The sequence below is a fragment of the Dendrobates tinctorius genome, unplaced genomic scaffold (genome assembly GCF_039654945.1).
Source record: "Dendrobates tinctorius isolate UK_male_01 unplaced genomic scaffold, ASM3965494v1 ptg000031l, whole genome shotgun sequence".
Taxonomy (NCBI): domain Eukaryota; kingdom Metazoa; phylum Chordata; class Amphibia; order Anura; family Dendrobatidae; genus Dendrobates; species Dendrobates tinctorius.
The window spans coordinates 1455032-1469471 of NW_027361699.1; the positions used below are offsets into that span (position 1 = coordinate 1455032).

At 39.3% G+C, this 14440-nt stretch overlaps 1 protein-coding gene across 11 annotated transcripts in view; it reads right to left on the bottom strand.

Annotated features, from left to right (window-relative positions):
• LINGO2 (leucine rich repeat and Ig domain containing 2) overlaps positions 1–14440 on the bottom strand; it is a 2318940-nt gene that overhangs the window by 493994 nt on the left and 1810506 nt on the right. For all 11 annotated transcript variants that reach the window (XR_012231562.1, XR_012231559.1, XR_012231563.1 and 8 more), the window contains one exon: positions 2458–2519. The gene's annotated coding sequence lies outside the window, so the exon portion shown is untranslated. The remainder of the gene's footprint in view (positions 1–2457; positions 2520–14440) is intronic.

Below are 14440 nucleotides of genomic sequence, written 5' to 3' on the forward strand. Positions count from 1 at the left end.
GCTCTGTGCACACAATAGATCCAGGATGGAATACTGGAATCCTATTCAGGATTGTGAATTCAGGTATGGCTGTAAGCCCTTATTCAGATGTCCATTTTTCCTCATATGTGAAAAAATGGTTTTATTTTCATCAGTGTTTGGAACCCAATTTTTATCATTTCTTGCAATGAACAACACTAAGTTGCACCTAACATGCCATCAGTGAGCAATTTTTTCCCAGACCAATGGACTTGCATTGGTGAGTTTGATCTTTAAGTCAAACTAAAAATGAACAAATATCTGTTTGTCTTTTTTATTTATTGACATTTGGCCCATAAAAAATGCAGACATGTGAACAGCCCCTTAAATGATAATGGGTATATGTTATATTGGTGAAGAACACAGATAGAAAATGAACATGAAAAATGGACATCAAGATCTCGAAATGGCATTTAGAGATGAAAAAACAAATATAGAACAAAGAAAATTGTTTGTATTATATCTTGTAAATCTTCTAATATAACTGTCTATTTTAATGCTGGATACAGATGCACAGATTTATAGGCCTATCATGCAACTAGCATTAGTTTTTGTCAATTGTCATTGAAGGAAACAATACAGTGTTGAAAATAAGACCCTTGGGGATTACACTTACGCCTGAACAGACCACCTCAGCTCTGTAACCATCACACCTGCAATGAGTTCATCCAGGGTGCTCAGAAGCTTGAGGAGAGCATGTCAACATATTCGAATAACAGAAAAGCCAGCACTCCGTCCTTCTTGAGAAAACTCTGTGTTTATTGTACCTTTATTCCATGCATGCTAAAACTACTGAACGCTGGTCATCAAACATCTGACTCGCTTCAGAAGAAACTTCCTTTTTCAGCTTTTCTTAGCTGAATCTGCATCAGATGTTTGAGAATCTGAGTTCAGTGATTTTAGCACGTATGGGAAAAAGTTACAATGAACACAAAGTTTTCTTAAGAGGTACGGAGTGTTGGCTTTTCTCTTACTGGAATAAGAAAAAAACAGTAAGGTATTTCTTTATTGTATATTTGAAAGTAGCCTTCTATTTGATACATTAAAGCACCAACAAAATGGTGGCAAAGGTAGACATATTCCTATGCTACTCTTCTACAATGATTGGTGATTGGATTGCTGTCAGACGAATGGTACATTGGCAGGTCATTCGTTCATCTCAGTCAACTCTCCCAAACACAGGAGAGCATGCCCGTTTTCTCTATGAAAAAGCAGCCAGCTGACACATCATCAAAGAATAAGAGAACAACCGGAATAAAGGATTAAATAGAATAAAATATTACAACTTTATTAGTCTAAATACAGTAAAATAACATAGTAGCAAAAAACAGGACAGAAACAAAGACAAGGGGGAAAGAATCCCGTGCATCACATCAAATAACATTATAGTCAGCCATAACAAAAGTCACACAATGTGACTGGCTGTATACAGTATGCAAGCAAGCTTCACCCCATAGTCACCTAAATCTAAAACCCAAGTGAGTATATAACCATCAATAAGAAGGGGGGCTTACCAATAGAAATGCGCACTGACCCAAGGCAGAGGGTAGGACTTCGACGCACGTTTCCCGTACACACAGGCCGCTTTCTCAAGGGGATGTCAGCCTTGTGCCTTGTGCTTATCTGATGGAAAGCAATGCTATTGGCAGTTAGAAATTGGACATGTGTGATCAACATTTCTTCCAGCCGTCAGTTGGCTGGTGCCCCCACACATGTTAGGCTGTTGTCTAGATCTGTTGATAGTGGTGGGTTTGTTCAATATTAGTCTAGTGTGTTATGGGGCCTTTAGTGTTGTTGTCCTCTATGTCAAACGGTCTCTATCACAATTAAGAGCCTCTTGAGGGAGATAGGATGTATTACTATAGCAACATAATTCAATAGCTGTCTGATCTGATAACTGACGTGTGCAGAAAAATCTTCTGACATACATAATGCTGTGAGGCATGCTGCAATTTCTTATATGTCAGATTCAACACCACCGGATGTAATCAAAGGCATGTGGGGTACAGAAGAGGCCCCATGCATTTCTATGGAAGACGTATTACCTAACGCAGCAGTAATAGCTTCATGAGCAGGAACAGCAAAACCAGATCATTGCTTTATTATACAATCCATAATGAGGAAAAATAGGTTACTTGATTGACAACTAGGCCAATAAAAACATATCCACTTTTTTGTATCTGTTGCCATAGTAGAGCCTTATAGTATTAATGCAGAATAGATTCACAGACCGTAAAAATGAAATTAGCTTGCCATATTTCAGCCAAAATGCAATTTAATGATCACTTTACAGCCTTTTCTCTCGGTTACTACTTACTAATATAAATGAAATTGGCAAATTTGATAAATTCCTTTCTCACTGGCGACTGACGTAAGATTAAGCAAATATTCTACTTCCAAATAACAAATTATTATAATTAATGATAGAAAAAGACCCACCTAGTCTATGAGAAATGTGAAGATCTTCCTGTAAATCGCCCAGTTCAGCCAGCATAAACAACCTGGAAAAGCAAACAATAAAAACGCATAAACATGTCATAATATACAACATGAACAATATACCACCACATGAAGTATACATCAAAACTGCCATCTAATTCGGACGCAAATCCACATGTCATATCCAGGCAAATTTATTGATCTGTGTCCAGGATTTTATAGATTTAACAGTAGTGATCTGTAAATTCTTCTGAGCGTTCATATGAATGAAAGTCAATGAACCTAAAAATTAGCAGTAATTAATAAAAGACTTGTGTTCACCTACTGTGCCCATAAATAAAGCTGCTGTCATGTCACTTGCTAATTGTAAGTATTCATGGGTGAGTTCACCCCACCTGTGGTGTCAAGTACCACTGATCCGCATGATAAATACATTCAGTGTATTTTTAGAAGCCGTATCTTGGTGGATGATCTGTTCGGTCCATCAGGTGTTGGCTAAAAATACTATATGAACAGATAATATGTTTATTCTATGGATCAATGATACCTATTCTGAGAGCTGCGAACATGGTTCATTGAACATGGCGTAAAATACATCCCACCTATTCTTGTACTGTATTGATCGCTTCTTGCTCATCATTACAAAATATTTTATTGGCATTTAGTAGAACATTGCGCTTTCGTCCTACCTGTCAGTAAATTTGACAAATTTGCATATGTATTTCCATATACTGCTCGTTTAGGAGTAAGCTGTGGATGAATGTGCAGATTTTTAGAACCTGGTATTTATAATATATCATACAAGAGAACGATTCCTGAGACTATGGCCTGCAGCTAAAAAGCCTTTGTATCCGAGCTATAGAGGATGATCAAAGCACTGCATATGGATATGGTGTTGTGTGAAATGGGCTTAGTATGCCTGTCACATGTACGGTGTCTGAAAGCGGTGCCTGGAATACTAGAGAATGCAAATGCAGGATCACAGACGAGTTTTTCTTCCCCATACTTAATTTCTACTTTCCATGTATTAAGTTCGATAACATTTCTAGCTGTCCATAATGTGGTTCTTTGAAATGAGACATTAATTCTCATGCTCTTGGCACGTTTGATTAGAAAGAGCGCCTCCATTGTTAAGATATATGTCTTCGAGATGTTAGATTAATAAAGCCTAATGCACTATTGCTGCGAAGGATGGTTAGCCGGCAATAACAGCTCTGTAAGCATAATGACCTAATGAAGGAGGTAATTAATGATATATTTTCTCTTACTCTCAAAGGGTGTTTGTCTAAACAGTGGTTGGAAGAATAAGTGCTTCTTCCTGTCAGCCATGATTACAGATCCACTTAGAATTCACTAACATCTATGTCTTAAAAATATGTTTCCGAGAATTTCGTGAGAGCCTTGAGAAGACACATTTTGTTTTCTGCTACTTAGGAGCTCCATCCAAAGATGCATTCCAATGTTACAGAAATGATAGATTGAAGATGATGCCCAGGATGATTGGACCGAGCAATGTGTCACATAATTGTTTTTTTTTATTATTCTTTATTTATTTCTTATAGAGCGCCATTATATTACAAACATCATCATCACTGATTCCATTAGGGCTCACAATATAAATTCCCTATTAGCATGGTTTTGGACAGTAATTTTCATATTATCCACAATTATGTCTTCATATGATGGGGCATCATTATGAAAGCAGTCTAAAAAAGCCTTTCTTGGTTGCCCATAACAAACAATCAGAGAACAGCTTTCATTTTTCAAGCAATTTAACACCTGGATTTATGACTCACTACATGGACACAACTCCACCTCCACCAGACAGACTCCAGATAACCAAGGAAACATTCCCATCACCTCTCCACTTGTAACAAAAACACTAATTTGATTTCCATGGCTTACCTTTAGGAGGCATCACCGCTTCCACTTAGTGGACATATGTCCTGCTCTACTAACCCTTAAATGTTGGGCTCTTATCTCAGTAATTCATCTGTAAACGCCTGAAGAAGGAGCCTCTCTGAAAGCTTGAAAATACATTTGTTCTGACTAGCCAATAAAGGTATCACTAATAGAATATTTTTTTCATTTTAGGAAATAAATGTATTGACATTGATTTTTCTGGCTAACATGGTACCATAATATAACTTTTTATTGAACATCATTTTCAAGCACAGAATATGAAATGAAAGCTGTTCTCTGTCTTCAGTGCACCTATAGCTCTAAAATCATATGTATGTATGTATCTTACTCACGCATATAGTACCATTAATTACACAGCACTTTGCAGAGATCATCACTGTCCTCATTGGAGCTCACAATCTGAATTCCTAATAAGTATGATTTTGGAGTGTGGGAAGAAACTAGAGAACCCAGAGGAAACACAGTGAGAACATGCAAACTCCTTACCAAAGTTGTCCTTGGAGGGATTTGAACTCAGGACTCCAGCGCTGCAAGGCTGCAGTGCTAAATTCTGAGTCAATATTTATCATGCTTTTCTACCCTAAACAGACATATTCTTTGATATTTGGACACTGACCATGTTGAAACACCAGTAAATTTGTTGTTCAAACTATTTATCATATTTCATAGTAGCAGGAATTCTGAACCATCCGGTTTATTGCAATGGATGTCTACCCTTCAAAACCATTTAACTTTTCTAAATCTCAATAGGTTACAGTTCTTCCAGGAGCCATAACTTTTTTTCCAATTACATAGCCATATAATATTTTTTTCTCAACAAGTGGAAATTTAGAATTATACCACTTACCGTATTTTGAAAACTATATGACGCACTAGACCATAAGACACCTTCCAAATTTTGGCTAGGAAAATAGTAAACATTTTTTTAAAGGGAATATGTCACTTCCTGGGTCACTGTTAAGCTATTAAAGTGGGCATACAGGTGATAAAATTGTTAAAATAGTCCTACCTGTATGCCAGATAGACTACAGTTGTGGCCAAAAGTATTGACACCCCTGCAATTCTGTCAGATAATACTCAGTTTCTTCCTGAAAATGATTGCAAACACAAATTCTTTGATGTTATTATCTTCATTTAATTTGTCTTAAATGAAAAAACATAAAAAGAATTGTCCTAAAGCCAAATTGTATATAGTTCCACACCAAACATAAAAAAGAGGGTGGACAAAAGTATTGGCACTGTTCGAAAAATCATGTGATGCTTCTCTAATTTGTGTAATTAACAGCACCTGTAACTTACCAGTGGCACCTAACAGGTGTTGGCAATAACTAAATCACACTTGCAGCCAGTTGACAAGGATTAAAGTTGACTCAACCTCTGTCCTGTGTCCTTGTGTGTACCACATTGAGCATGGAGAAAAGAAAGAAGACCAAAGAACTGTCTGAGGACTTCAGAAACCAAATTGTGAGGAAGCATGAGCAATCTCAAGGCTTCAAGTCCATCTCCAAAGACCTGAATGTTCCTGTGTCTACCGTGCTCAGTGTCATCAAGAAGTTTAAAGCCCATGGCACTGTGGCTAACCTCCCTAGATGTGGATGGAAAAGAAAAATTGACAAGAGATTTCAACGCAAGATTGTGCGGATGTTGGATAAAGAACCTCGACTAACATCCAAACAAGTGCAAGCTGCCTGCAGTCCGAGGGTACAACAGTGTCAACCCATACAATCCGTCGGCGTCTGAATGAAAAGGGACTGTATGGTAGGAAACCCAGGAACACCCCACTTCTTACCCCGAGACATAAAAAAGCCAGGCTGGAGTTTGCCAAAACTTACCTGCAAAAGCCTAAAATGTTTTGGAAGAATGTTCTCTGGTCAGATGAGACAAAAGTAGAGCTTTTTGGGCAAAGGCATCAACATAGAGTTTACAGGAGAAAAAAAGAGGCATTCAAAGAAGAAAACACGGTCCCTACAGTCAAACACTGCGGAGCAGCATAATGTAGGGTAATTGTCCTGCTGGAAGACCCTTGACCTCTGAGGGAGACCCAGCTTTCTCACACTGGGCCCTACATTATGCTGCAAAATTTGTTGGTAAGACACAGAAACAAAACACAGTACGACAAACGTGCACAAATACTCCGTTGTAAGATATATGTAACAGCAAGCTTGCTGTTACATATATCTTACAACGGAGTATTTGTGCACGTTTGTCGTACTGTGTTTTGTTTCTGTGTCTTAGTTATTGGGTGGTGTGAACAGGGTCTTATTGACCTGTTCATTTTTTGTGCATGTTTCATGTGTTCTGAAAATTTGTTGGTAGTCTTCAGACTTCATAATGCCATGCACACGGTCAAGCAGTCCAGTGCCAGAGGCAGCAAAGCAACCCCAAAACATCAGGGAACCCCCGCCATGTTTGACTGTAGGGACCGTGTTCTTTTCTTTGAATGCCTCTTTTTTTCTCCTGTAAACTCTATGTTGATGCCTTTGCCCAAAAAGCTCTACTTTTGTCTCATCTGACCAGAGAACATTCTTCCAAAACGTTTTAGGCTATTTCAGGCAAGTTTTGGCAAACTCCAGCCTGGCTTTTTTATGTCTCGGGGTAAGAAGTGGGGTCTTCCTGGGTTTCCTACCATACAGTCCCTTTCCATTCAGACGCCGACGGATTGTACGGGTTGACACTATTGTACCCTCGGACAAATTTGTGTTTACAATCATTTTCAGGAAGAAACTGAGTATTATCTGACAGAATTGCAGGGGTGTCAATACTTTTGGCCACAACTGTATGTTGTGTCTGTCTAACAGCCCCAAAGGACTAGAAAATAATACACGAGCATGCCTAAGCATATTCGGATAAGACACTATCCGAGCACGTTCGCTCATCATTACCAGCCAATAGATCTTAACAGCTCATCTACATATTAAGGAAATACTCTGGAATAAGGCATTGGCATCACTGCATCATTTAATTCAACTATTTATAATCTACATGTCCATATAGAAGGTGTAAGAGGTTTAGAAGGGTTGACCCTACTGACAGTTTCCCTTTAAGTGTAAGTAATTGTGACTCAGTGCGTATGACATATTGATCATAATCTTCTAAAAAAATAGTATAATCAAGACAGAAATGTACTAATGTCTCTGAAGTACAATTCCTTAGATAGTGCATAGCATTTGAAAAATGGACCAAATTAATTAACAGGCACCCAGGTCTTAAAGGGGTATTTTCAAGTTGTGTCTTGAGGAGCACTCAGCTCTGAAGTCTCTTTACTTTATATATGCTTGGGAAGGTGGGTGTCCACTCCTCATTGAGTGGCAATCTAGTTCAGTAGCTTCTCCTTCTACTAATAGTCTGTCATTGTTTTGATGTATACATTATTAGAAGAATAACCACACATTAAGAATAACTAGGGATGAGTGAGTATACTCATTAGGATTTGGTACTCGGCGAGTAATGAGGTACTCGCTGTCCTCAAATCCTAGCGAGTAAGTTTCACTACTTGCCTCTCAGTATTCGGATCTCCCGCCAATCACAGTAAAGCTGCCGCCTTCTTTGTTGTGGCATTACTGTGATTGGCTGGCCATGCAGCATCACTGTATCGCTGGAGCCCCTGGAGAGCAGTCGCATCAGCTGATACGGCAGCTCTCCATGGGAGGTCTACATGGGACCCTCGTTATTAATGGGATTACGGCGGAAAGGTGAGCATATGTTGCTTTATTATTTTAATTTTTTTACAGGGGATCAATGGCTTCGGGGAATTAGGTGTGTGCGTTGTGTACTTACTCTATGTTATGTGTTGTATGTTATGTGTATGTAATGTATGTTATATGTTGTATGTTCTGAATGTCTTTTTTTTACATTCACTACATTACCTGGATGATAGGAATACTACTTTCCCCTTTATCTGCTAATGCTGTCATTGTAGCAGGCATCGCCAGATGGGTCAAGTAGTCCCATCTGATGATGCCCACACAGCCCGCACAGGCCCCACACACACACATAGCCCCACAGACCACCGCATACATTCTCCACGCACACATAGTATCCGCCCACACACATTCTCTGCCCATTACTTGAATTTCCCATAGACTTACATTGGACTCGCTACTCGTTACGAGTACCAGAGTATTAGGAGTTACTCGTAACGTGTACAGCAAGTCTGAGTATTTCACTACTCGCTCATCCCTAAGAATAACCATTATAGAATTTTGACACTTCTTACTCTTTCACACTTTTCCTCAAAACTTGCATAAAAAAGCCATTCTTAAAACATCCAACCTATCAATGGCATGAACTTTCAATTTTTCTGTTACTGACTTATACCCTCTTACTAGTCTAACCTAAAATACATCTTTACCATTGCTTTAAACAGTAATTTTAAGTTAATACGTACCTAATTTATATTAGCTAGGCTGAAAATATGAAAGTTATGGAAGTTACACTTATATTAAGAAGAAGGGCAGAAAAAGCTAGGAGCATCGCCTCCATCATTGTTTAATGTACGTAAAGCCAGATCTCTAGTTCACTCACAAAGAGCCATCCTGGATGTGTTTCAATGACATACCCAAAAGCAAAATCTATTTTTCTAACCTAGTACTTTTTCCCTGAAGAGGTTCATTATTTTTGCCTAAGCTCTGTTATTGCTGAGTGCATACTTTACTTGAATAATCCATGAGAACCTGCTTGACAATTCATTAGAGCAGCTTTCTTGTATTTTCCTTCTTCAAATTAAAGCCCATTGACTGTAGGTTTCTTTTAGTACTAAATGATGAAACAGTATCATGATTTACGAGTCAGGCTGTCTGTGTTGTAGCCAGTGTTAGAACACATGTTTGACAGTTGCTTCTCACAGTATGTTTAACATTTTAATTTAGACCTAAGGGCACAGCAAAAAAAAGGAATTTACCCTATACTGACAGTGTACTGAACATCCAAGTGCAAATTATGCTGAGCCATAACAAAGTCCCTCCAGAATACTTAAAGTGAACCTGTCAACAGGTGCTCAGTAAACTACAGACACTGTCAGGTCGGCGCTGTTATACTGATTAAAATGATACCTTGAGTGATGAAATCCATCTTGTGGTTGTTGTTTAATCTTTATTTGCAGTTTTCAGTTAATGAGATTCTTGTGCTTTTGGGTAGGGCTGTGGGCAGAACTGTGGGCTGGGTTTTTGGTGGTTCCCTGCTTATATATTCATCTGTATGGCTTATGACAGGTCACTGAACCCTCAATGACCTGCCCCATATTTTACATACTGCATAGAATATTGTGTGGAAAATTAAAAATATATAATCTGGGTAGAAAAAAATATACATATTTCCATCAAAATACCGGTGGTGGCGCCTGCGCAGTAGCATCTATCGCATTCTGGCCATGAAAATGGAAGCATTTAGTGGAACGTGATAGATGCTACTGCACAGGCATGGCCGCAGGTGGCATTTTTATGAAAATATTTTTTTTCTCCCCACAATGCTATATGACTAAATAGCAAATGGAAAAAGTCACATTATCCATTGAATGTAAATTTTTTTCCAAACAATATTCTATGCAGCATATAAAATAGGGGGCAAGTCATTGAAGGATCAGTGACTTGCCATAAACCCATAAACATGCATGTGTAAGGCACGCACCACATAAAGCCCCGGCCACAGGTCGGTCCAAAACACGAGAATCTCATTAACTGAAAACTAAAAATAAAGATTAAACAACCACAAGATAGATTTTATCAACCAAGGCATCTGTAGTTTAGCACAAGGCAGTGTCTGTAGTTTAGCCCAATCCTACTGACAGGCTCACTTTAACTCCTTTCTGACATTAAACGTACTATCACATCTATGTGCCTTGGGCCTGTCTGACCATGGACGGGATAGTATGTCATCGCGATCAGCCATGTACATGGGTGGTGTGCAGCCGATCGCAGCCTGCTGTCGGCTGATTCTCACACCTGGCACTAAATGCCAGGAGCGGTCTGTATTTGGATCGGAGACCCCACGGCACTCCGCATGGTCACTATCGTTGTCATGGTAACCCTATGTCATCATGATGACATCTGTGTTTCCAGAGCTGAGAAACCTCCTGTCATGCGGAGTGCATGATCATGAAGTCTCTCAGGTCAGTGCAGTAACTTGTAGCACTGACAGCTTCTATAGCATGCAGATGCTGCTTCATCTGCATGCAATAGAAGCGATCAGCCAGCAAAAAATGATTGTCCCATAGTGGGACAAAGTGTAAAAGATAGAATAAAGTAAAAAAAATTAAATAATTGTAAAAATATTTTTAAAAAATAATAAAAAAAATCAATATTTATTTTATCACTAAATAAATATTTGAATAAAAAATTTAAACAATAAAAGTACATATATTTGGTTTCCCCGCATATGTAACGACCAGACCTATAAAACTGTCCCACTAGTTTACCCCTTTAGTGAACACCATAAAAAATAAACAAGGCAAAAAAACAATGCTTTATCATCATACCGCCGAACAAAAAGTGGAATAACACGCAATCAAAAAGACAAATATAAATAAACATAGTACCGCTGAAAACATCATCTTGTCCCGCAAAAAACAAGCCCCCATACAGCTCTATCGGCGAAAAAATAAAAAAGTTATAGCTGTCAAAATGAACTGATGCAAAAACAATTATTTTTTCTATAAAATAGTTTTTATTACAGAAAAGCGCCAAAATAGAAAATAATATAAATGAGGTATCGCTGTAATCATACTGTCCCAAAGAATAAAACTGCCTTATCAATTTTACCACACACAAAATGGTATAAAGGTCACCCCCTAAAGAAATTCATGAATTTCTGGTTTTTGCTCATTCTGTCTCCCAAAAATAGAAATAGAAAATGATCAAAAAATGTCATGTGCCCAAAAATAATACAATTAAAAAAGTCAGCTCGTCCCACAAAAAACAAGACTCTAGATCACTCAGTGGGACAAAATATGGAAAAATAACTCTCAAAATGTGGTGATGCAAAAACTATTTTTTGCAATAAAAGGCGTCTTTTAGCGTGTGACAGCTACCAAACATAAAAACCCGCTATAACGCCTCTTTCTCACATCCGTGTGTAATACTTGCACCACACATGTAGCATGTGTGTGCCGCATCAGTACCACAAGGACGGGCACCAGGGAAGAAGCGTTAGAGTAAGCGCTGTTCCCTGGCGCTGGGTGCTGAACACGACTCTCATCATTCTCCCCTGCTCTGCCAGTGATCAAGGGAGAATGATTTGAGCTTCATTTAACCCCTTAACGACCGTCGATACATATTTTAAAGGTGGCAGTTAAGAGTACTTAAACCACAGCGCCACTTTTTAACGGCGCTGAGGTTTAAGGTTATAGCACCCCCAAGTATTGGAATTTCTACACGTTCTCAGCCGCAGGGGTAGTTGATATCCCAAAGAACATGATTAAGGTCAGTTTTTACTGACACCAGTGTTGCAATCGCCGTTATTAACGGTTTAACTGCGACTGCAAAAAAAGTCTGATTTTCCATTTAATTTCTTTCTCCTGTGATGTGATTGCACATCAAAGGAGCGAGAAATGGGGTCCCCTGATCACCCCCGGTACCTCCATTGTCCCTGCAGGCCCCTGTGAAGTCCCCCGGGCCGCTGGCTTCATCTGGTAGAAAATGGCGGACACATGATCTGCCGGCTGGCGCCCGGCAACAATAGGAGATTTTTTCCTATTGGTTCATTTTGATCACTGATACACCCTATCACAGTGATCAAAATAAAAAAAATTGTAAATCAAACCTCCCTGTATCATCCCCTTAGTTAGGGAAAAATAACAAACTAAAAAATGTATTTATTTCCATTTTCCCATTAGGGTTAAAGTTGGGCTAAAGTGAGTTGGGCTAAAGTTAGGGTTAGGGTTGGGGCTAAAGTAAGGGTATGTGCACATGGTGCGGATTCTGCTGTGGTTCCGCAGCGTGTCTGCAGCTGCGGATCCGCAGCAGATTCTGCTGCGTTGTACAGTACCTTTATTTCCTATGGAAATTAAAAAACGCTGTGCACATGCTGCAGATTTTTCTGCGCTGTTTTGCTACAGTTTACAATCCGCAGCATGTCAATTGTTTGGTGCAGAAACGCTGCAGTTTTACACCTCATCCATTATGAGGTGTAAAACCGCAGGGCAAAACCGCAGGCAAAACCGCAGATAAACCGCAGGACTTTTGTCCTGCGGATTTACCTGCGGTTTTCTCTCCAAAATACGCACACCAAAAAAACTATGTGTGCACATAGCCTTAGGGTTAGGGCTAAAGACATGATTAGGATTGAGGCTAAAGTTAGGGTTAGGGTTGGGGATAAAGTTGGGGTTATGGTTTGTATTACGGTTACTGTTGGGATTTGGGTTAGGGTTAGGATTAGGGATAGGAGTGTGTTGGGGTTAGGGTTTGAGCTAGAATTGGGGGGTTTTCCACTGTTTAGGCACATCAGGGGCTCTCCAAATGCAACATTGGGTCCTTTCTCAATTCCAGCGAATTCTGCGTTGAAAAAGTCAAGCGGTGCTTCTTCTTTTCTGAGCTCTGCTGTGCACCCAAACAGTGATTTACCCCTACATATGAGGTATCAGTGTACTCAGGACAAATTGGATAACTATGTTTTGGGTCCAATTTCTCCTGTTACCCTTGGGAAAATAAAAATATTGCAGCAAAAACATGATTTTGTGAAAAAAAACATGATTTTTGTTTTTACGGCTCTACCTTATAAAGTTCTGTGAAGCACTTGGGGGTTCAAAGTGCTCCCAACACATGTAGTTTAGATCCTTATGGGGTCTAGTTTCCAAAATGGAGTCACTTATTGGGGGTTTCCATTGTTTCAGCATATCAGGGGCTATCCAAATGCGACATGGCATCTGATTTAATTCTAGCCAATTTTGCATTGAAAAAATAAAACGGAGCTCCTTCCCTTCCGAGCTCTGCCATGCACCCAAACAGTAGTTTACCTGCACATATGGGGTATAAACGTACTCAGGAAAAATTGCACAACAAACTCTTGGGGTCCAATTTCTCATGCTACCCTTGAGAAAATAAAAAATTGTGGGCCAAAAGATCATTTTTATGATTTTTTTTATGGCTCTACATTATAAATGTCTGTGAAGCACTTGGGGGTTCAAAGTGCTAACCACACATCTAGATAAGTTCCTTAAAGGGTCTGGTTTCCAAAATGGTGTCACTTGTGGGGGAGTTTAAACTATTTAGGCACATCAGGGGTTCTCCAAATGTGACATGGTGTCCGATCTCAATTCCAGCCAATTTTGCGCTGAAAAAGTAAAAAGCCGCTACCTCCCAGCCAAGCTCAGCCATGCACCCAAGCAGTGGTTTACCCCCACTTATAGGGTATCACCATACAGATTGCACAGCAACCTATGGGGTCCAATTTATCCTGGTACTCTTGGTAAAATAAAAAAAATGGATCTGAAATAATTTTTTTGAGAAAAAAAGTTAAATGTTCATTTTTTTTAAACATTACAAAAATTTCTATGAATCACCTGAAGGTTTAATAAACTTCTTGACTATAGTATTGAGCACCTTCAGGGGTTCAGTTTTTAGAATGGTGTCAATTTTGGCTATTTTCTATCATATAGATCCCTCAAAGTGACTTAAAATATGATGTGGTCCCTAAAAAAAATGGTGTAAAAATGAGAAATCTCTGTTTAACTTTTAACCGTTATAACGTCCTAATAAAAAAAAATTTGGTTCAAAAATTGTGCTGATGTCCAGTAAACAAGTGGGAGATGTTAGTTATCAAGAATTTTATGTCACACATGTGAGGCGCCAGGATTCTCCCGCTGCACAGGGTAGATGCCAAGCCTTGTATGCCTCTGCAGTCTCCCATTCTGCACCGGCCGCAGTGGAGGCTGCTCAACAAACATGTTGATTTGTGGCTTGGTCAGACTCATGCTATGCACTTGGTTACTGCTGACTCTCCAGCCAAAGCTATAATAACTAACAACAGGCAGCGGCGAAGAGACGTTCCTGAGGCTAAGTCTGGACTTCTCCCTACTGAGCATGCTCATGAGGTGGCGACATCTCATTGGTGGTCGGTCATCAGCTGC